Source organism: Pezoporus occidentalis, unplaced genomic scaffold, assembly GCF_034315485.1.
Source record: "Pezoporus occidentalis ecotype Australia unplaced genomic scaffold, CSIRO_AGI_Poc_V1 ctg74, whole genome shotgun sequence".
NCBI classification, from domain to species: Eukaryota; Metazoa; Chordata; class Aves; order Psittaciformes; family Psittacidae; genus Pezoporus; species Pezoporus occidentalis.
In genome coordinates, this window is record NW_026916093.1 from 289,125 (window position 1) to 311,601 (window position 22,477).

General features: G+C 42.7%; 1 protein-coding gene across 14 annotated transcripts in view; it reads left to right on the plus strand.

The window, feature by feature from the left end:
* ZBTB20 (zinc finger and BTB domain containing 20) overlaps window positions 1-22,477 on the plus strand; it is a 481,207-nt gene that overhangs the window by 260,882 nt on the left and 197,848 nt on the right. For 2 of the 14 annotated variants that reach the window (XM_062602023.1, XM_062602025.1), the window contains one exon: window positions 5,697-5,813. The exons of the other annotated variants lie outside the window; for them this stretch is intronic. The gene's annotated coding sequence lies outside the window, so the exon portion shown is untranslated. The remainder of the gene's footprint in view (window positions 1-5,696; window positions 5,814-22,477) is intronic. 14 annotated transcript variants of the gene reach the window in all.

A 22,477-nucleotide genomic window follows, 5' to 3' on the forward strand; every position in this document is an offset into this window, starting at 1 on the left:
GGACAGATTTAACTCATTAAGTATTTCTGTCTTTTCATGATCTTCATGCACTGGATTTTATATTCACTGAGTCATTGCAGTGAACAACACCACATGAGTGAAAAAAAATCATTCGCCCTTTATTTTTGGTCTCTGCCTACCATCCAGCTTTCAGCAAAGGCATACGATCTGTAAGTAGCTGAAAACTGAGACCTAAAGTATTTGAATATCCATTTAACATATCGTGACACTTTCCTTTTAATCTATCAAACGCTTAAAAATCTGATTTCTCTTGTTCTAGCAATAGCTTGTCTTATTTGAGTGACACCTCGGGTCTAATGAAGCTGACTGCAGGTGACTCACAGCTAACTGTGCAACAGATGTGGGGTGAAAGCTTTTAGCAGCCATGCACTTCCAAGTGGGAATTCCCAGCCTGTAGTATCTATGACATTGATACTGTGCTATTTTCCCATGTCAGGCTTTATTGTGGACCTGACAGGTTCAAAGTCACATAAGTTATGTCTTGTCATAGAGTGTTTCAGAGAAGAGGGATTTAAGTGTATTAGCTTTTATTAGCTTTATTTAGGGAATGGACAAAAAATTGCATCTCCAGTATTCTTGTACTCTTAGGAAGCTTTGAACCTTCTGTGAATTTGGACCGAATCCCTAGGTTGGGATGCTAACAAATGTGCTTCAGCTCATTAGGTAAAGAGACTGCAGTTAAGTTCAGCTGCTAGTCGAATAGAAGATGCCCCCCAGTTTTTCATGTATCTAAGTTACCGTGAAGAGCTAAGCATCAGAATACAGAGTTGTATCATACCATGTACAAAGGCACTTTTCTATGCCCTCTCCTTCTGGAAAGAGAAGTTCTTTGATAGCCTAGGAGCTTGTTCAGGGATAAGTAGCATGTTGCCTGTGGGTTTCCCCAAATGCTTGAGGTGCATCATGGTATGCCCTGCAATGTGCAGGACTGATGATGAGAGAGTAAGAGCTGTGGAATAGCTCACAAGTGTGAGCCTTGTGGTGCTGGGTAAGTCAAGGAGGGTCAGATGGGTTGGCAGAGTTTCATGGTTTCTGGTGTGCTGCCCGCAGTGGTTTGAAGTAACTGCAGCCTTGCATCAGTTCTGTCAAAGCTTGAGTGGTAGAATGCATCCCACTTGGGATGCAACCAACTAAGTAGGGTCGGTCACTTGGAATAGCTGCTGTGCATGGATGCCTGTTGTCCTAAAGGCACCGTGAGCTTAGCAGGTTCCAACCAAGAGCTTTCTGCAATGCTGTTTATCAAGAAGACCATTCTTTCGAGCTAGAGGTGCGTATCTGAGCCCTCAAAATAGAAGTAATTTAAATGCATATATATGTATTTTTATTTATTTTATTTTATATGGGGCAAAGTTGCCTGAAGCCTGTTTATTAGTTAATAACCCCCTCCAGGTTAGCGTCTCTAATCTCGTAATGAAATTGAGTTAATAAATCCAAGATATTATTAAATAAAGTAAGTATTTAATATTACTTGTCCTCTTTGAATCCAAGTTGCAATACAACAGAATTTCATTTTATAAATAACACCTTTCGTGCTAGCACCACAGGGCATGATTCAAAAGAATCTAAATAGAACATGAATGCTGTAATCAAATGCAGACCCCAGGAAGGCAGATTAAAAAGGCATGTTGCTGGTTAGCACAGCAGACAGGGTAAGTATAGCGGGTCACAGCAGAAAAGCTAGTTACAAAAACAAGGGCACAATCAGCTGAAAATTGTTTGCTTGCCCACTCCAAACCATGACTGACTGCTTCTGTGTCTGTGACCTATTTTTTTTAATAAAGGGAGATTTTGAGAGGTTGTTACATTTTAATTGCTTTGTACGAAACAACAAAATCTCGACTCTGTGCTTGCATCTGGAGGATACTGGGAGAATACCTATTTATAGACAGAGACACTACATCTGGAAAAGACTTTTCCACTAGGTTTATCTCATCTCTCTCTGTTTATCTCATCTGTTTGCACCCACTGCCAAAGGCTGTGTATCTGTTCCTATATAGAGGCACATAGAGCAGAGGGGAAAGCTGCAGAGAACTGCCATGAAGCTTCCCTTGCAGGTGTTCAGTGCTGATGAGGGCAGGAGTGAAGGAAACGTGGTCTTCAAATGCTGTGAAGCCCAGGATGCAGAGGCAGCCCCTATCACGGTGTGACTCCCCCTTGTAGTGCAGCTACCCGGCCTGCTGCACGTGCCTGGCTCTCTTGCCTGCACCATCTCACTGTCTTTCCTCTACTAGGGTGTCATGAAGGTGGAGCAGAGGTTAATGGAGCAAAAAGCTGAATTAACCTCCTTGTGCTTACCTGCAGCTGCTCCCGAGGTCTGGCTGCAGCGTGGCTTGTCTCTAAGCGTAGAGCCTGGGCTGTGTGGAGGGGAAGGGGGAAAAGTCAAGGTCTCCAAGCACTATCCTGCCTCTACTGGGTTTCCTCCCCCTTACTTTGCTGAGAGAGGGGAGAGCATCAGCCTTTTTGAGGCTCATCCTCTCTAGACTGGGGCAAGGCAAGCAGAGAAACCTTTAGGTCCTACTGCCATTTTTAAAAGGATTCTGTTTAACCGTGTGTTTTCTGTGTGTGCGTATGTGGATTTGCAGCCAGACACATTCAGTCTTCGAGTTCAAGTGCTAGCAGCCAAGTCAGGGGGTACACATAATTAAATAATCTTATTTATGTATATGCCCATGCGTACAGATGTATACATTTGGATTTGTGTGTGTAACGCTGTTGTGAATATTGCAGGATACAGAACAGATACATATTACAGAAATAGCATGTGTTTTAATGAGGTATAACCTCCCAAGACTCCTGATTATTTGAATATTGGTCCCAAGAAGAAGGAACATCAGTAGGGTTGCCTCACCAAGCTACATAAACAATGAAAGTATTTCTGTAGGCAGTCCACTGCTTTTACTTGAGCAGGTAGGATCAAACTAGCCTAATGCAAATAATGAATTGCAGAAACTAGTCTGTAAACAGTATTGCAGAGAGGAAAAAAAGCCCCAGCCTTCCAGAGTGGCCTGCTGTACTCAAGGTAAATGAAATATTTAGTGGTGGCAGCAGCAAAAAAATGAAATATGAGATCTTGCATCCCGAGTTATTAGTGACCTGTTCAAAGACAGGCTGAAAAGTGCCTTCACCAAATTAAAACTTTGAAAAAGGGCACAAATGGGAAATGTCAAAATAAAAAATCGGAGGAAAATGATTGTCCTCCTGGCTCTGACTATTTTGTAGTTCGGAGGCCGTGGCCACTGTTCACGGTAGTGAAGCAGGAATGGCACAATTCAGTCTCCTGAAAGCCGGAATGGAAATAGCCTGTGCTGACAGGCAGGCAGTTGGAATTTGCCGTGATTTTGATCACAGTTGCATGATCTGTTTGCTTCATGTGTTTGGGGTTTTTTGTTTGGTCTAATTTTCAGAAACTTCATAGGGTTTTTTTGAGAGAGAATTTATTTGGTTCTCTGCTCCTTGTTTTTATCGTACAGCCATCCCTAATGCTTAATGATACTAAATAATAAGACTGCTTAATTTAATGCCTGCTATTGATCTCTGGACTGTTTAGCAAATGATTTATTAAACACAGGGGGCCCTCACTTCCACCTGTGTGAATCCCCTAAAGGCAGCTGAGGTATTGGAACCTAAGGTCCCTGCTAATTGTGTTGCCTGCTTAGCAATGTTGAAGGTTTCTCTCAGTGTGGACAGGAGTAAGTTTTTCAAATTCCATTCCACTCTTGCTCTCTGGACACCTCTCAGTAATAAGGTTTCATTTGAAAGAGCTCAAATTTGCCTCAATTTCCTTAAGTATTCCTGGCAATGCTAGTAAGCATACAGGTAGCAAAGGGTGAACGATGAGCTGATCCGTAAGTGAGCAAAGCAGTTCTTGGTGGGGTCAGATCAGCTGACAGCTTCTCTCCGTTGCCCAGAGTCCTTTCAGGCTTGGGACCTCTGGTATCAGCACAGATGAGTAGATGGGCAGATTTACAAGCTGCCGATTAGTCTGGTAAAATCAGATTCTCCCCCCCTCTTCACAGTGCTGTATCAGTAATGTCACTTCTACTGTCTTAAGAATTCTCTTGAAAACGCTTCCTTCTTTTACTTTATTAAGATCACCTTGGTAATGTAGATTTAGAAATGCTTTATCAATAGCTTCCCCAAAAGATCTGAGCCTGAAGGAGCTGTGATTTACTATAAATTTTGCATTAAAGGCTCTCTGCTTTTATTTTCAACCATACTTCAATCTTCAGCTTGTCTCTGCCTTATCCACCTGCATGGTAGACTGATTGTTGCTAACAGGAGTCTGTGACAGCATTGCTTCGCCAGCAAAGAACACACAGATGTAAAACTGATTAGTTTAAAAAACATGTTTTCGTTTGTGCCTCACAAATACAGTAGTGCTCAGGAATTTGACAGATTAGGCAATTTTTCTTAGGTTTGGGAAGCTGGGTTTTGGGGTGGGTGCTATGCACATTCGGTGTTGCAGCTCTGTCTCAAATGGAAGCGTGCCCTAGAAATAAAGTGCAGGTTGAAACGAGCAGGGCATTTTCAGTTATTTCATGAACTTTTGGGTCTTTTGCCCAGCTTCTCTGAAGTAGGTCCTCACCTGCTGTACTCTGCTTCACTGGTCATGAACCAAAATGCAGCACTGCAGGCACCTTGGTTCTCATCTGCAATCTGTGAGCTTCCAATCCTCTACATGCGAGGAAGGTTTAATAAGCTCCCTAATAATGACTTGTAGCATCCTGGTTTCTTGTAGACTCAGGCCATCCCCCATTCTAGGTCTCCAAATGTGCTTGATAAATTATTTGAATTACTCTTTCAATTGCCATCTGTAGTTCCTCATAAAGAGACTGCTATTTGCCTTGCCTTGTGCCAAATCAGGCGATAGTTTTTTTTGCAAAGCTTAGGGACTGCACTGAAATCACTGAACTCATGTCACTTGTGAGCTGCAGTATGATAATGTTAGCTTTAAGTAGACTACAGTTGCAGTCTTGTGAGATGAGAAGGCAGGACCTGGAACTCCAGGCCATAAAGCTCAAAAATTACGGGGAGGTACAAGAGAAGAGAATTGCATGTACCTCGGGTTTTAAAATATATCAGTAAAAATATTCCTATAAATAGTCATCATAAAATGTTCATGTTGTGCATAAATAAATATACACATACATACATACAGATGCGTATGCACGCATCTAAATGCTGTGACCTTCTCCTCCTTCCCCTTGCCTTGAACTTCCTCTCTGAATGCGTCCTAATGGCCGAGCGATGATCAGATCTGAGGAAATTTAGCACTGCGTGAAACCTTGGACTAGTGACGTCTGTTGAATCTGGCCAGTTTTGTTTGCCTACTGGGAAATGGCATGAACTTCCCAATATTATGGGGTTTTTTAAGTTTGTGTTGCCCTCCTCTTTTTCCTCCCCTCCCTGCCTCTCCCCCCCCCCCAAGAGTGGGTAGCTTCAGGAGACATGGCTGCTTTCTTGCTTTTCTGGTGTGGTGTAAAGTTTTCCGTCGAGAGACAATAATGTACATTCCTCTGGCAGGACGGGATGGATTTTTTTGTTTCTCTTGCTGTTGTTTATTTATAAGACATTTCCTCTTGCTTAGTGGAAGTTTGATCGTAAGAGGCTCCAGTGATTTTCCTTCCCACCTCTCCCCTCCCTAATTCTCTGCCTCGGCACTCACCCTGGAACAGAGAGAACTCAAAAAGCCCATCGGCACAGGGCGCGCTTCGCAGCCAAGCCCTGCCACTCTCCAGAGACTGTGAGGTGATTCTCCTTCGTCACCGCTTGGACCAGGAACCACAGCCCTGGTGAGTGGTGAGCTCCCAGAATTTGATGTGTCAAGGCTTCTATTCTCGGGGCCGCTGCGGCGAAGCAGGAAATAAAGAGGTTTTGTTTTGTTGGTTTTTTTTTTTTCTTTTTGTTGTTGTGTTTTGCCCTTTTTTTTTTTTTTTCCTTAATATATAAAACGAAAACCAGCAACAAGCACAGAGGAGGATGGAGCTTGGAGCAGAGGCTGCCGAGCCAAGGGCAGCGGAGCTCCGCACCCCCCGGGCATTGGGGCTGAGCCCGGCGCGGCCTCCCTGCAGCCGCCGGTGGGGGTCAGGCTCGGCACCCGCGGCCGGGATGGAGATGCGGAGGGGGAGGATGGGGAAAGAGGGCTGGGTGAGACGGGAATGGAAGGGGGAAGCATGGGAGAGCGGGATTGGGGGGGGGGCAGGGGGAGAAATGTTAATCCTTCGCTTGGAGTTTCTGTCTGGCAAGTTTTCATGCCTCTGTGTTCTGAGCATTTACATTATGCTCTGAATACCTGATTGCCCAGCCAAGCAGAAAAGAAACTCTACAGTGGATGCATAGTAAAAGGAAATGCTTCTGTGGAAGCCACCTCTGGGAATAGGAAGAACTAGTTGGTTTGCAGGCTGCTGGTCCATTTGAGGAAAGGGTTGGATTTTTAAACTTTTATTTTTATTATTATCGGTTTTAACTCTCTTTCTTCCCTTCTGTTCTCTTTGTGTCTGTATGGGGAACTGGGGATCACAAAAAAAAAAATACTTTGGAGAACTTTATGTACAAAATCTTGGATGTTTAAAGAATAGGGTGTCTCAGCCAACATCAAGGTACTTTTGCAGAGTTATTTCCAGCTGTTGCATAGGGAAGCTGGGGCATAGAAAACTGCAGTGATTTGCTCACGGTCGCCTGAGAAAGCCAGTGAAAGAAAAAGGAGTAGGATGTGCATCTCTAGTTCCAGGCCCAGATTGTCTCCTTTTGCCCTATCCTGCTCTGCTGAATATATCACTTCTGTTAATCTTTTACTGCTGTGTTGCTAAAGGAGGTCAGGGCTGTGTGTGGGCTGTTCCATTCATCCTTCATCATCTCCCATATTATCTGGCTCGAAGAAACAAGTCATTTCTTGACTAATGTCTTCCACTCATAACAAAGTAGGCATGTAAGAAACATGGTGGCAATCAAAATATTTGGTTTTTGAGGTACTATCCTGTGCTTTGAAACACATCTCTGGCAAAAAGAATGAGATGTTCAATGGTACCCGCGTATCTGCCATGAGGTGTTAGCTAGGAAGCATTCTCCTCACCCTTTTCTTGCTTCTGAGTTGGGTTCCTTCAGCAAGGGCAACATTCTGGCCCCCCGGGGAGACTGCTCCTCTCAAGATGCTGCTGGTCACCTGTGACATACGGACAAGTCTGTTCACCTTTTCCCTGGTTTCATGTCCAGTATAAGTCCTGAGGACAGCACATAAAGGCTGGCACTGAATGGTCTTTCACTGGAATTACTGGTGGCTTTGACGTTGACTTCAGAACTGAGCTCTCAGTATCAAATCGCCTCCAACCCAAATTAAAGTACTTGCTATTTCTTATAACCAGTAAGTAAAGTCATGCCAGATTTGGTGGTTTTACTGCTTGGCAATTTTTGCAAATGTTTCTGTTGGTTACAATCCACGTGGGGTTCTCAGTCCCTCCCCCGGCTTCAGTTTCAGCCTGAAGTTTGACAAAGCCTGAAAGCTTTAAGTGGGAGATAGACAAGACCTCTGAGTTTCATCTGGTTTTGCGTTAGAACCATGCAGAACCATGAACGCCTCTTTTTTTCCATATACAAAACCATAAGTTGACTGCAGACCTTTTTCAGCACTGAGCAGTGAGGGTTAGCTCTTTCTCTTCATTCCCCGGTGCTGTGGAACCTCTCTCTGAACCTAAACTAAATCACCAGCTTTTAACAAAACCTGCAATTAAGTTGGCTTATCCTCTCAGTGAAGAGTCTTACATACACATAGAAATAACCTTTACGTACATCAAAGCCCCAATCCGAATGGTCCCAGCTTTTGACTAAATTGATGTTAAGATCCCGACTCCTCTGTTGCATCACCTTTCTGCAGTGTACTCAAAGCAGCTGACAGATCAGAACATCCCAAACTTTCAGGCAGTTCACATCACAGATAGAAACATAATGGATTTTTTTCTTTTCTCTAAATGGGCTATGCTGAACGCCCACACACACTTTTGGGTCTGATCTTTGAAGCTTATCTCTGATTTACTTTCTCCCTCCAGGCAGTGTAAGTCTGAAAGACATAAGTACTTCTGAAATGGAAAGTTCTCAAAGCACAGTGCTAAATGTCTGAAACTTCAAACTTCTGCCTGTATAACACTTGTTCTCTGGATATACTGAAGGCAAGGGCTGTCACTCCAGCAACTTTCACTAAGAAGGCAAAACAATGTTCAGTCTCTTTCTTTAAGAGTCTCCGTGTTGCTCCAAACCTCTCGATGCTTAAATTATTTAATTAATGTATTTATTCCCTAAGTCTCTGTGGTAGCAAGGGAACTTGTCTTCACTGGTACTTATGTACAGCAATGTGGAGAAAATAGGCAGTCTTTCTTTATACCATAATGGTATAAGCTGCTTATGGAATGTAGTCCAAGGTTATAATGGCTTGTCTATGGTCTAAAATCATTAGAGTGACTATTTGCAATTTCAAATCATATTTTGATCGTCTGTTTAAGAACCCTGGGATGGTAAGGTGATAAATTGCCTCATTAGTAGTAGCTTCTTTGTCTATTATGTAATAGTTTACCATAGTTGCTTTAAAAAATTGGAATTAATGCATACGGTTGTTCTTGTGTAGATGCACTGTTTGCCCCCAGCAGTAGCCATTTTAGTTACAGCATCCCTTCCAACTACTGATCTCAAAGTGCTTTACATGCACTGACAAATTAAACCTCCCTTATTTACCCCTAGATAAAGTGTGAAAAGTGTCATTTCTTGCCTGACATCAGAGAAGAGAAAATGGTAGTCTTTCACTTGTGTTCAAACCACCAGTTTATACTTTGGGGGAAGAAAATATATATTTATGTAGCAGAATGAAAACCACTGTTTTCTGCACAACAGTTTTGTTTGATGTGATACGCTTGTTCTTCTGTGACTGTTAACTGCATCAGCAAGAACAAAGCATAGACAAGGCTGTAATGATAAAGGTACATAGATTCATAGATACTGGGACACTTCAGAAGTAGAAGAACTGAAGCTATATCCAGAGATGATTTTTGCATGAAAAGTACATAAAAGAAGCTGCCTCATTTTAAGGTTTGAGGGTTTTTTCTTACTGTATATTTAGGCTTGTCTTTCCTGAAAGTTGACCAACAGCTTGTTTTCCAGGGTCACAACAGTGAAACAGCACTAATTCCCCTTCCTGTAAATCAGAAAAAGTGAAACTTGATTTTGAACCACAGGGAAAGTTGTGAAAGTAAAAGGGATCTGCCAGCTCCTGAGGTAAAGCAGCCACTAATCACAGATCACTAATGATCAGTTGCAGAGTTGTGTTTTGACATGGAACATTTGAACAAGTAAGTTATGGTTTAGTGCAAGGTCTCCCTGCCCATGGCAAGAGGTTGGAACTGGATGATTTTAAGGTCCTTTCCAACCCAAACTGTTCTATGGTTCTGTTTCCTTAGTTGAAGAAATAAGACAGGTGCATGAATGGTGATATGAAGGTTTTTTAGGTTTTTCTTCCTGTCCCGGGTTGGGAAGGGGGGATGGATGAATAACATAATGAGAATGAAAGGAAAAGGAATAGGCTTTAGGAGACGTGAATCTGTACCCCAGGCTCATTGTTATGTGATCGTTACCTCTATGTGTGTCTCCCTTACCCACCTGTAGAATGGAATACTCTTTTCCTGCCCTCACGGGGCTGCTGGAGAGGAAAACTTGATCAGATTTAGCCCAGCTCAGGCATACTGAAAAAAAAAAGCCTGTAAATACAGCACGTAGATCCCCCCGTTGCTGCCTTGTTTGTTTTTTCCTCCGTGCAAGCTTCCAGTTCCTGGAACCGAGGCGAGTTCCAGAGCTAGCATGGGTCTGTGCTGCTGGCAAAACAAAGCAGGTGCAAATTACGGTGGAAATGAAATAGCTGGTGCTTTGAGGCAGTGGAGTGCCCAGTTCACCTCAGGGTATATATCTGCGTTCACAAAACATGGCTATCACACATACCCTGATTCATTAGATGTGTTATCCAGCAAACAAGAAGCCTAATCATGTTTTAGAGGGAACATTCTTATGATAAACTCTGCTTTAGTGAAACTCTGCGTATAGTGCAATTTCTCCTGCCCGTGTATATTACACGGTGAAGAAAAGCTACCCCGCTGCGTATCAGAAGGCTGTAATTTCATTTAGGGGTTCTATTGACATCATAAACTGCAAGAGCAGAGCTCAAGTGGCTATTTAAGTCATAGAACTTCAGACTGAAATTACTGCCTGGCAGTAACCGGCCTTCCCCCCACGGGCCCCCACGTACATACTTCATGTTTTCGTCCCTATGCCTATAAATAATAAGTCTCTTCAGTGGTTATGGAAGAGAGTCGTTCCAAAATACCAGCATTATCCCCCACCCTCACCATTGGTGCACCTTCCTGACATGCAGGGGAAGGAGCTGGAGACCCAAGCCCATGGGGGACCATGCATGGAGATAGCACTTTAAGGGCTCTAGCTGAGAGCAGCAAAAGGTGAATATGCCCATGCTCGCTAGTGAGGCTGTTTGTTGCCATCATAGCCGACATACCTGACCTTTCCCACTCATAAGCTGTAGATATCCACCCTGGCAAATGTGAAGATGAATGCACTGTGCCACCTGTGAGCCATAAGGCTGCAGCACGTCTCCTATTTATACCGAGGCTCACTAAATCGCTCCCTGCAGCCCCACGACTGCCCCATAGCGCTGTTGGCAGTGCGGGACAAGGGACAGGAGCAGGGAAAGGGCTCGGCACTGCCCCACATCCATGCATGGGAGAACAGCGTTGAACATCCCTGTGGTAAGACCCGATGCACCTGAGCAGGGAAAGAAAATCCCCTTTTTTTGTATTAACATTTAATAATGCGCAGAGCAGCAGCCGCATTGACAGAAGTTCACACATTTCATCCATATGGGCTTGTTTCAAGAAAAGAGTGAAGTCAGGGAGCATTTGCTTTTTATCAGGAAAGCGAGGTTAACCATTCATTAGAGCTTGTCAAGAAACCTCAAATTTAAGGCACAGGAAGAGACTTTCAGTCGGACAATGGACAAGAATCATTAGTTTTGTGCTCCATAGATACCCAGTGCAGGCATTTTAATTTGGCTATCTGAAAATCAAAGCACCTCAAGTTCCTGTAAATGCTAATCTTTGTTTCCCGTATCCTTATTTTGTTCTAGGTAATAGGAAAGAAGTGTTTTTTATTCTCACTGATTCCGAGACCTTGGGGTGGGAGATAGGTGTTAAATTACTAGTGGGAATGGAATTAATTTTTATTTATTTTCTCTAAACCATTTTGTCCCTTCTTACATTTCATTTAACAGAATGACGGCTCACCGTGTAAGTTAGAAAAAGCACTCTGTTATGTTATTAGTATTTCCATTCTTTTTAAAGGAAACTTTATTTTGCTCTTGGACCTAGGTTTTTCCTGGAAAATCAGTTAAATCATTGCCTCTCCTTCTTAAATGCCACTGTCCTGTGATTCCTGAGACCATGGTACAACTTAAATGAAACAGCAGCTTTGCATTTAAATAAACAAGGTTTATATAGCTATTAGACATGGCAGTCTGCAGTAGCAGGGCAGACTTTTCTGCTCTGAAGGTAAGCTGTTCACACTTGCGTTTCGTCTGCTTTGAGCAACAAACTACACTGAGTCTGGATCGGCAGTTATCCTAGAGAATGTGCTTTCAGTATTCTCCATGAATCTGTGAGAGCAGCTTAGACACAGACACACACACACACACACACAAAGTATAAATGGGAGAAGTGATTTTTGAACTCTGTTGCTGGCTGTGAGGGCTAGGGATGCAGGAATCAGTAGCATCTCTTCTCCTTCTGCTTCTGTCCTAAAAAACTCTAGCCAGGTCTTTTTGTGCCATTCCTTACCCACTTCCATCTGCTTTATGGACTTCTGAACCTTGTTATGACTAAAGTTACTGTGCTGGCTGTGTGCATACTGCAAGTGAGAAAAAAAATGAAGTCCACAAACTGTGGATAACAGCAGATCCCACAACACAGTGAAATCAAAATAGGATGTTGTATGCCAAGACACAGAGTTCTCATGGTCCTTATCTCTGTATGGAATAACTGGAAGTGGTTACAGTTTCCTTCATTTAGCATAACTGAATGTATCGAGGGCTGAGTATCTTCAGTGAGATATTGACTGCCGGATGGCATGCATCCTAATTTCAGGACGTGATGTCCTGGCATGAAGATAGGGTAGCCTTTTGTCCCACCGAGTCTTGAGTGCTTGAAATCTAAAGCTATGATACTGTATTGGTGTCTGTCCAACAAAGATGTGTGTTCTACTTGTACCATGTGGAAAAATGAATAAAATATCTAAAGTTAAAAAACAATTCATAAACACCATATGCACATACATACTGCCTGCACAACTTCTCTTTGAAAATATTACAATGGGACACCCTTCCAGATTCTGGTTATAAAAGTCTGTAACGATTTCTTCTAGAGGTTTTTAGTCAAAAAATACTGCAACAGAGTCTGTTTTCTTTCAAATCAGCAAAACTATAGTAGAATAAGGAGTGTTCTTTAAAATGAAATATTGATCTGTCTGTCTACCAGACAGTGCTTCTAAAGCTACCGACCTCTTAACTCGTAGGTGCCAAAAACTAATTCACACTCGGGGATACTGAGGCAGAAACTGGTGAGATGACTAATATAACACAATGTCCTGATGGAGTCTGTCTGACTCCGAGTCCCCTGCCAAAGCTGCTTTGATTAACTTGCCAGAAGAGCTAGAGAAGCCTGCATGTGAATGTGGGAGTGGAGGGCTCTGCAGGTCCCCAAGTCACATTGTGGGGATGAAGCTTACTGCTTGGGAGCCAGAGCCTCTTAGAGCAATGATAGCTGGGCCTTGGTGAGAAAAGGGGCTGTTCTCACTATGAGGCACCAAACTTCTTGTGGCACCTGTCTTCTAGGGGAGATAACTTCATTTCTGCTGAATGTCTGGTTCACCAAAAAGAAACAAAACACAAAGAGGGGCTTGAGCACTCTTTTGGTCCTGTTTGCTGTTTGCTACAGCAGTACCATCATTTGTTTTGCTGGCATAGTGCTGTCTTTGTAAAACTGGAGAGAAGCTATGGCATTGGGTTAGAAATGAGATGGATGACATTGCTGCAGCAGGGAAAGGAGAATATCTGAAGCGCTCTTTCTTCCCAACCCTGAGATCTGCATCTGGGTTTAATATTAGATATGATCACTGAGGATAATTGTGGTTGGCAATTTTTACTTTTTAATGACTTAAAATGACCTGTGATGTATTAGGCTCAGCAGTGTCGCTCCGTAGTGTGACTTCATTGTGAGACTTCCTGCCTCCACTAGAATGAGGGGTGCCAATGGTACCACTTCATTCATATTGCTGCTTTCAGTGTGTGGTACCCTGCTGTGTAGGGAATGCTACAGCTGTTTTTACTTCACAAATATTAGTAATCTGTCTGATATTATATCAGTGGGACTTGCTGCTCCATAAAATTGACTGCTCTGTGGAGCAAAGACACAAGTACAAGGGCAAGCTGAGTCATTGGCTGCATTTGGATGTGTTTTCACGTACTTTTGTGGGGAAAAGACATATACTTGACAGGAGGAAGGCTAATTCTTCTCTGTCAGTCAGGGAAGGCAGAAGGTTTAGTGAGAAGAGATCAGATGGGCTTGAATGGATTTTGTAATTCTGAACGTATCTAGGAAATAGAGCTGAATGATGTATAGAGAACTCCTCTGTCAGTGTGGAAAATTAGAGATTTGAACAAGATGAGTTTAATACTGAAATGAAATGAGAAGAAGTTTATGATTAATAGGGTCTGGCAGAGGCAGCATACTTATATATAATTTTGGAGGCTTAGGAAATGATCCCTTGGTAGATGTGGGTCTGAGGGCTTAAGGTTCCCCTATAGGGAACCCCAGCCAGGCTTCTCTCTTTGCGGTGGAAGACCCAGAAGTTTTACATAGCAGGTGTAAAATGGAAGAGGTAAACCTTCAATTTCAGGAATTCAGAGCATCTTTTAAGATATTTTACAAGGTCAAAAAGATAAAATAGGAACAAAGAATTTGTTGGGCTGAAGCAGGCTTTTTGTTCATCTCATCTTTAGTCTTGCTTCTGAAGCAACAACCATCAGTTGTTTCAGGACAAGACATTCTTTCTCTGGATACGGCATCCACCCAACTGAGCAATACCAAATGCTGGACATGGGGGCCAGGTTTTCTGACCCCTGCGATGAGCAGTCTGCATCCTGAAACATCGACTTCTTACATTTAACTCATAAATGGCAAAATATGCAGATAGAGGAAATTTGCCTCGTCTTACATGGCTACAGATGCAGCTCATAATCATTAAAATTACTCATTGGCCTGTGAGGAAAACAAAGTAAATTATTTTTGTAGAAATAACTGAAAAGGGTAAGATTCACAGCTCACTTGTTATCTTTATTCTAGGCAAACAATTAGCTGTTTATTACATTCTAAGGAACTTTGGAAATTTGGGTTGTATTCCTCCCCCAGGAGATGGGGAGGTTCCATATATTTTGTCTTGAGCACTCCTATTTTGAAATTTTGCTTCAGAGCAAGAATTATTTCTCCTTTGAACACCTTTATATTTTTTCCCTGTGTAAGAGAAAAGCCGTGTTCCCATATCAATGTTTTCTGACTTACAATTATCCATGTAAAGTCAGCAAACACAGAGTAATTACTTCTAATGCGGAATTCGCAATAAGCAAGTTTTATTAGAAATGGGAAAAGTGCAACTCTGGTCTTTGCCTGCCTCTCTCCAGAGTCCCATGCTAGTGCACTTTCCTTTAGGGGGCACTCCCACATTAACTTGTGTATGACCCGAACAGCTGTTTGTGATCTGTCATCTGTGTCTTGAAATATGGAAAGACTTAGAAATGATATTAATTGTGGTGTCCACATCCTGCCTTCATTAAAAGTTGAAAATTGCTGTTCAAATATTTCATAATCAAAAATTAATCCCAGTCTACCTGTTCCAAATCATATATTACGCCCTCTGGGAATGAATCCCAAATCCCTGTTACAATTTGGATGCTCTTTCCTCTGGGTATTGATTACAAATTCTGGTTATTGTTCACATACTTTGTCATAGGGGGAATTAATCTCAAGTTCCCGTCTACTGTTCTGGGACTGAAAGCTATCTATAATTAAGATTTTTCTATTAAATGGATATTGATGATGAGCTTTTCTACCTACATTTTTGGGGTTATCTTCTGGAAGGGAAACTCTGTCTCAGCTCATGGAAAGACTCCTCATGATGAGTATTCTGACCACCAGTTTTCAGGCCACTGTGAGTGTAGGCATTTTGCAGGAGCCAGTGGAATAGCTGGGGTATTCTTTGATGTTGGGTAAGAAGACATGCACATTTTCACAAGGACTCAGCAAAGCGGAGCAAATGGGATGGCTGAATAAAACCAGAAGCATTGCATCAGAAATGTAGTGGAAGATGTGAATGTGCAGTTTAGCAGTCGTGAAGCGCCCTACAGTTGCAGACCAGTTGCCACGTGAAATCATAATGCAGAAGGGAGGAATAATTTGTCCTTTTTGTCATTGGGTAGAATAAGAATGAAAATACTTATTCTTGTGAGAGGTAACAGTATAAAACCACCAGAGAGATTGCGTATTTTTGATGTATGAATCTGTGTTCTGTCTGATTGGTTTCAGCAACTTTGACTACAAAAACAACTGCTATTATTTCTGCGTAGATACAGTCACTTTCCATATAAAGATGCAAAGAATAAAAGTCTTCAGTTCCGTATCTATGTCTGTCCCTGTTTCTTCATGGGTGGAAAATTCAATCAGAACAGCCCTGCATTTTGGAGAAGCTGGAATCCAAACCTAGGTTTTCGTGCTTCAGACCCACCACTGCTGCTAATAGACATGGTGTTTCCAGTGGCAACAGTTGGCTCGCACATTCTTTAACACTTCAGAAGAAATCCCTGTTTCCTTTTTTTCCCCCTCTTCTTTAGCAGTGGGCAGCCCTGCAACCTTTTGATCATACCGACTTTGTACGTTACACGACTGAACTCAGCTATGCCAAACATCCTTTTAGAAAGTTTGACATTTGTGCCATTTGAAAAAAAAGAGAGAGGAGAGAAGGAGAGAGGGGGAAGAATGAATCCTGGCAGCTTCCTCCTGCCCTTTTGATTAAGAGTGCAGTAAGTCAGCAGAAGAGGTGGGACTTTTAACAAGCAGGGGGTTGTGCAACCTAGTTGTGATCTCTGATATATGCACACCCATGCACGTTGAGGAAAGGAAAGAAAAGTATGGGAGGTAGGCAACAATAATCAGACATAAGTACAAAAAATGAATTAACTGATGGAAGGTATATGGTAACAGTCAGAGAGACTAGATGAGATGAAGGAGATGGCCTTTGATACTGCCCTAACCCGCATGAGGGAGAGCTAACAAGATCCATTTCAGACCTAACTTTAATTCTATAACACCTTTATTCCTATTCATTCCCTTGCAATTGCTATTCTGTGTGTCCCATTCTGTTCTATTCTGTGCTAAATTTCATGTAACCATCAGTACTTCCAGTTCTTCCAAATTTTTGCCCACCTCTGTTATCCCAGTCTTGGAGATGGTGCAGAGTTTATGGAACTGGGATGGCTGTTGTAACATTGGCATGCAAAGAGAACAGGGACAAGACTTAGTTATTCTAGTACTTACAAAAGGAGACAGAGAGAAGGCTATTGTGTAACTTCAGACGAGTCATAAGACTTTGTTGTGTCTTCTAACTCAGTCCCTTCATTTAGTCAAAATGCCAAAGGCTCATTGGAAAAGAAGTGTCCTAGCCTTGCAGTGTTAGAAAATTGCCCAGCTTGCTCCTTTTCCTAACATGCTCACATGAAGTGTTGATGTGCTTTGCAAGTTTTAGCTTCCTTTTTCTATTCCTAAAGAAAAGAGACAAATCTCCCAAGAAAGTTTTGTTAGTGTTGGCTGCCATGTGAGGTGGTCGTGGAGGAGACAGTGTTTGCATTGCCCAGGTTACATACCACACTTCTGGGGAGACATGTGTCAGGTAGGCTCTGAGACAAGCCTGCCATGTCCTAGCAGGTACTCAGGACATGATGGGACCCAAAGGCACATCATCATGTTGGTATTGCAGAGAGTCAGGGTAATCAATGCTCGTGAGGAGCCTTCGTAGCTTGGGCACATGGGCTTCTTTGTGTGTATCAGGGATCATCCCACCCAGTGCTCTGCCTCAGGCTTTAGATTGAAGCCAGTCTCTACTGAGGTATAGGAGAAGGTTTTTGTAGAAGGGGAATACTGAGGGGTTTTACATCTTTTTTTCAGTACAGCCTTTGCTGAAGATGTGCTACTGGACTGAATGATGCTCTAGGTTAGTGTTTTGTGATAGCTCCTCATTTACTGGTTTTTAAAAAGAGAGAGAGGGGAAGAAAGGAGAAAGGAAAAGGGGGGTGTGAGGAGAAATAGCAAGCCAGAAGGGCCAGTAACGTTAGGGTCTTTAAAAGTCCTAAGGCAAAAGTAGAGTGTTTTAAAGTAAGTTTGCAATGATGTGTAAAATAGTTCCCTGTGTGAAAATCTATATTGATTTTTTTTCCCCTCTGTTTGTATAGAGATTGTTCTCAGAATAGAAAGGCTTTGACATTTTGCCTTCTCATGTACTTAATCAGTCATTTCTGTCATCCACTTTTGCACGCATGTGTGCTCTCTCTTTTGTCTGGCAGTCAGCAGAGGATGGCTACTTGCTACTTCATTCAGATCATTTGTAGAGCTACGGGTAATTGCACAACCTGCTGCAGTTCTGGTGGTCAAGGGATGTCTGGTGGTAAGGAAGACATGCTTTGGGTCGTGGCAAGGATAGCTAGCCATTCCCTCCTGTCTTGTCACTACATGCCCATGTAAAAAGTCCTTCTCTTGACTTTTTGTAGGGCCCTTTTAGGCACCAGAAGCTGCTTTCAGGTCTCCCTGGAGCCTTCTCTTTTCCAGGCTGAACAAGCTGAAGTCTCTCAGCCAGTCTTCATAGGAGAGGTGTTCCAGCCCTCTGATCATCTTCATGGCCCTTCTCCATGCACATTCATGCTTGCCCTGCTCAGTGTCATTGTGTTGAAGAGAAATCTGGCAGGACAGCCTGCAGGAGGTGAAGGCAGTTGAGCCTTGTGAGAATCGGCGCCTGTGCCTCTGGGAACGAGGGAGCAAATGGCTGATGGAGCCCCTCTTCCAAGGGGCTGTGTGCAGGAGGGCTCACCGGAGCTGTATTTTTAACACAGTTGGGTATAATGTCCCATTTTTACCTCTGCATACATCATCTACATCATCCCTTCACTTCCTTCCTCTTTAAATGATGTCTTATGCATAGATTTGTCATTTGCACTCCAAATGCATTTTGCATTATTACATTTTAATGATATTTGAAGTTCTTGCATACATATTTGAGTTCACTGATATAAATGAAAAAAAGAGAAATAATCAGCATACTTGGTTTATCTGATGGCATAAAAATGTTGTAACTTTGGCAATTCTTGGATAAGATCAAGCACAACATCAAATACTAAGAGAGGGTCCAAGTACAGCTGTCTATCTGAATAGCTCTAAAGTTAGGGTCATTCAGAGTCAACAGCTGAACTTTGTAGTTTGGCCCCATTTGTACCTTAAATTAAAAACCATTTAACCAAGTCCACCCCTTAAGCTTTTTAACTCCTGGGTTTGGGTAAATGAAACTGGATCTGAGTGGTCCTTGACGCTCATTGTTTTTTGTATAAATGAATCTCTCATGTACTGGCTTTGTTTGAGGATGCTCTGCATGATCTAGAGGGTCTAACCTCCTCCATACTGTATCTCCTGCTGATTTAAGATTGGTTATAATCTATTTGGAATCTTGAGGCTCAAGGGCAGAATTCTGTGTAGGGATAAAAGCTGCTTTCATGTTGGTGCCGTGGGATATATTTTTTTTTATTTTTTTTTTTTTTAATTCTTTCTCTCATTCTCCATTTCATGAAAATTCATTAATCTGTGACATTTAAAGACTCTGTCTGAGAGGTGTCTGGAGCAGCGGCCGGCTGCATACATCAATAGTTTCTCAGAGTCTGGCACTCTGTCAATATTTGGGGGCCTCAGTAACAGCACTTAAATGCACTGCCTGCCAGCCGTCACGCTCTTAGCATGTCTGTAAGAGTCTGAATGAGCGGATATTAGCACGTCAAGTCCTTTCACAACTGGCAACACTTTAGAGACAAACCGCTTGGTAGGTATCTCTCCTCTTCCCTCCCCTCCTGTTTTCTGGCATGTCTTCTTTGTTTATCTGATGTGATTTATGTATTTACACACAAATATGCATCCTGCGAGGCGGCATCATAAATCCTGAGGCTAGAGGTGGTATTATGGCATAATCTATACAACAATGGAAATGGGCTGAAGCTGGATTTGGACCCAGAACCAGATTAAGCTTGGGTTGACTTCCGGGCCAGTTGAGTCAGGAGCAGAGTTTTGTTTGGATTTCACAGTGCCAAAATCTTTAGAGTTTGGTTCCAAATAATGAGAATCTTGGACAAAAAATTTACAGGAAGTGCTACTGTGGCAGTATTTCAACCAGCTCCAAACCAGAAGTGGAAAACAAGCCATTTCAGGACTTGGGCTGTATTCAAATCAAAACTGTTAGAGCAGGTTCAGAATCCAGACCTTCTGTTCCTTTTTTAATCCTATCCCACTGCATAAATTGGATTCCCATATGAATATTACTCTAGATTACCCGTGAAACCTCCTTTTTAAGTGGAAAAAAAAAATAAGAGAAGCAAAAGACAACTTTTTCTTCTTTACCCTGGTGGAAGTACAGTAAAAGACATCTGAATTCACAGACATTTATTGCTCTGTGTGTGTCCCTTTTATTTGGCTGAAAGGTTATGGCCAGGGAGCAATCAGTGTCTTTTATCATGCAGTCATGTTTATTTACTTCTACTCGTGTTGCTTCACCTTTTGCTTATTATGTTGCTGGATCTACAGCTCTGAAACCAGGTTGTCTAGAGAAGTGAATGGCCACAGTGTCTGGAAGTTTAGATTGGCTTTTTGGAGCTGAACTGTGGGCAGAAAGGAGGCCATAGAACTCCATCTCAATGTTTTCATTTCTAAGTCTCTTTAGAATATTCTTTTTTCATCCTATTTCATGCTGTGTGTACCAAAAGGAGATGAAGGGATGGATGCAGAGTGAGCCCTTCATTAGGAACATTTTCCTGACTGAATTTTGGGAACAAATTCTTTGCAAGAATAAATCTGAACTCGGAAGTTCTCTGAAACCACTTCCTTATCATTCCTACTTCACAAGTCCAGTAGTGCCAGCCAGTGCCCCTCAGCTGTGACCTCCAGCACATCCTTCAGTGCTAGCTTGAGTCAACAACTTCTCATTTTCCAGCAATGCCCAGAAACGTTTTTTTGTTTTCCCCAATAAATTTCCAACCTTCCCCTGGTCACACCTGCAAAAATTTGGCGTGATAACAAAATAGACAAAATCATTCTGCGTGAGCTACCTTGCAAGAGCAAGTCAGCAACAAAAATAGCGAACAACCCCTGCTCAGTCATTGCTTTTTTGCTCTTCTTAGCCCTCTCTTACCCACGACGTTTATCTTGATTTTCCCTTACTCCAACTACAGCTGCGTCTGATCTCCATTTTCCTGTTTGTATCCCCAGAGCACCTGCAGTTATGCAGTATTTTGTCACCTGTTGGGGAAAAAAAAAAAGAAAAACCCTGTGAAAGTTTACAAATGTCTCCACAGAGGCAGTGAGTAACAAGGGGTGCATTTATCCCTGCTTCAGGCCAAGTGGCAAAGGGAAAACAAACAAGCTCAAGGCTTCTGTGAATATTGGAGGTGCATCTGGCTAGATGGCAGCAATGGCCAATAAGTACAATCAACAGGGAGGAGGATTTACTTTTAATTATAATAAATGCTCCTCGAGCATGGCGTGGGGGCACTCGTGTGGAGGGGAATGGCCAACTGCAAATGCTGCCCTTGGACAGAGCAGGATTGGCAGCATCCAGCATGGTCTGTGCACATCTGGCAGTGCCCTTGATGGAGGCGGGGGTGAGGGCCTGGAAATGGTGTTGGTGTCTCCTGGAGCTGAGGAGCAGCCCCAAGAGATGGAGGAAAATAGCATAGGATAGGATTCGAGGTTACCTGAGGCACCCAGGATCAGGCGCATACAGTAGGAATAATCGCCCCACGTACTCGACGGTTGCTCTTTCTCAGTCTGTACTTTGTGCTGCCTTTTACGGTCTCAGCAAAATAACACATGTAACCCACGCACCTTTTTTACCCAGGGAGTACATCTCAAGACATAATGGGGCACATTTGCAACTCTGTCCCCAGTGTTTTAAAAACGTGACTGACTTTATTGTCAGTGACAGCCATGTGTGCTCTGAGAAACCTTCCCACCCCCGAGCGCTGTGCGTTGAAGTTGAAGACTTTGCAGTGTTGCACTAATTTCTATTTCTGTGTTGTTTGTTTTCTAACGAGCTCTAAAGTTGTCTTTTGACTAAGCAAGGTGCGAGATGCAAGGGGTCCCCGAAACAGAGGCAGGCAGACCTCTTCCCTTCAGCCTCACAGGCTGGTTCCACCCCTGTGCAGACACTGAACTTGCATTTCCCATTCGTACTAGTGACAACTGTGTGCCTAAAGCCCGGCACAGAGGAACTGCAGGTTGCCTGTGAGGCTTTCCATTAAACAGCTCTTTCAGTCCAGCTACCTTGCCTTCCCTGGAGGAATGAGAGGATTTGTCCCCAAATAATGGGGCTACAACAGTGCCGAGGCAATCCTGGGTTTCAGTTTTCATTCAGTGCATGTCCCCCTTGGTCCCTGGTAGCTGTAAACGAGATGCTTTCTTTGAGCGTTGAAATTGATGAAGCAGGAAGAATCTAGACTTGTCGTCTGTTCATATTTTACCTCTATTAATAAGTAATTAATTAAAAAAGAAGCTGACGTTCCCATGATGGGCCGCTAAATATATGCAAGTGAAAGTATTGGCATTAAAAAGAGATTTGACTGCAGTTGAGCAGTTATTTATATTATAGTAAATCATATAGGCCCCAGTTGAGATGAGCAATCTATTGCATTAGGCACAGTACAGACACACTAGGAGCTGCATCTAACACTGACAAGCTCAGAGATGGCAGAGACAAAGCATGGACAGAGAGACAACCATAAGGAAACGAAATAACTCACCTTGGACACAAAGACAGAGGCTGAACCAAGGAAAGAATGTGGATCCCCTGCCTCCCTGGATCTGTTGACTCACAGTTCAGCCCTTAGCTTTAGATCTGAGTACAACTGTTAAATGTTTTATTTGCTGAAAACTGCTTGCCTCAGATACGAGTTAGCCAAGACTATGCAAAAAAATAAACTGAGAACAAATTGAAAGAAGTGTTTTGGAAATCCGAAAGGTTTTGTTTTGATATTTCTAAAACAAGGTTTCTGTTTTTGTTTTGAAACTAA